At 34.9% G+C, this 1442-nt stretch overlaps 1 non-coding gene across 1 annotated transcript; it reads left to right on the top strand.

Moving 5' to 3' along the window:
* The first annotated feature begins 817 nt into the window (after nt 1-817).
* Nucleotides 818-890, top strand: TRNAQ-CUG (transfer RNA glutamine (anticodon CUG)). Its single transcript has one exon. It is a non-coding gene; the product is annotated as a tRNA-Gln (tRNA).
* The last annotated feature ends 552 nt before the right edge of the window (nt 891-1442 follow it).

Here is a 1442-nt window from a genome sequence, read left to right as displayed (position 1 = left end):
TCATTGAAGAAAAATGATATAAAAAGGAAGCGATCACTTGTGTCTAAGTTTATTGTTGTGTATATGTCATGACTTACAGGTTATTTTGGTTAGTTTCTTCGTGCTTCCTTGTTCTTTGTGTCTCTCCTCTCTGTCTTTTTCTCTCTCCTTCTCTATCTGTCTCCCTCTTTATTTCTTTTTCTCTCTCTCGCCTGACTTGTATTTTCTTTAGTGTAGTTTCGCACCTGTAAATTGTAGCACTTCATGAAATACCTAAAACAGGCAATGCATGTAAAAAAAATCACCACTCATGGGATGTAGAAGCAAAAAGGAGAAAGAACTTTATTTATTCCTCTCTCTCTTTCTCTCTCTCTCTTTCTCTCTCTCTCTCTCTTTGCCTCCCATTTCCCTCTATCTCTATCTGTCTCTCTCCTCTTTATGTCTTCGTCTCTCTTCTTTTCTCTCTCTCTCTCTGTCGTCTTATTTATTACAGTTTCGGAACTTTAAATTGTAGCACTTCATTGAATACGTAAGACATGCAAATGCATGTAGAAATTCATTCATATAATCATCTATCTATCCTTTAGATATGCATGTCTAGACTGGTAGATATGTATTAATTTCAGTACATATGCATGTCCGTCTAATAAATATTCATGTCGGGCCTCGCACAATTTTAACAAACCGGCCAAAGAGAGAGAAAAAAGAGAGAGTGAGAGAGAAAGAGGGAGAAAGAGAAAGAGAGAAAGAGGGAGATAGAGAGAGAGAAAAAAAAAGAGAGGGAGATAGATAGATAGATAAAAATATAAAAAGATGGCTTCCTCTAAATGCTTAATATGTTCTCATGGTGTAGTGGTCAACATGTCTGACTCTGAATCAGGCGAACTCGGGTTCGATTCCCGATGAGAACAAACTAATCATTTTTTTTTTTTTTTTTTTTTTGGTAGTATGTAGACATCTACTTTCAAGGTTAAGAGTGACTTAGGAAAAGTTAAGGAGAGAGAGAGAAAGAGGGAGAAAAAAGCATACATGTTTTGTGTGTGATGAGTCATCGGCCGGTTTGGTTATATTGTGCGAGGTCTGACCCAATTAATGAGCATATATACGGACATTCATACCCGCAGAAATGGATGCATCTCAGTCTATCTATTTAATAGATATACATTTATCTATCTATCCGGTAATAAACATGTCTAGACTGATAGATATGTATTTATTTTTGTATAGATGCATGTCTGTATTATTGATATTCATTGGGTCGGGCCTCGCACAATTTTAGCAAACCGGCCTAAGGACATGTGTCCATAGAGAGAATCATAAAAAATAAACAAATAAATAAATAAAAAAATAGAAAAGAAAAGAAAAATGAAACATTGTGTTTGGAAGACATGACTTTTTATACGAAAATAATTCTTGAGTAATATAAGGGAAAATAACAAAAGTAGTAAGGTAGATCTATTCAG

The sequence above is a fragment of the Penaeus vannamei genome, chromosome 15 (genome assembly GCF_042767895.1).
Source record: "Penaeus vannamei isolate JL-2024 chromosome 15, ASM4276789v1, whole genome shotgun sequence".
NCBI classification, from domain to species: Eukaryota; Metazoa; Arthropoda; class Malacostraca; order Decapoda; family Penaeidae; genus Penaeus; species Penaeus vannamei.
Note: the sequence above shows the minus strand (reverse complement) of the source record. Positions and strands in the feature narration are given on the sequence as shown.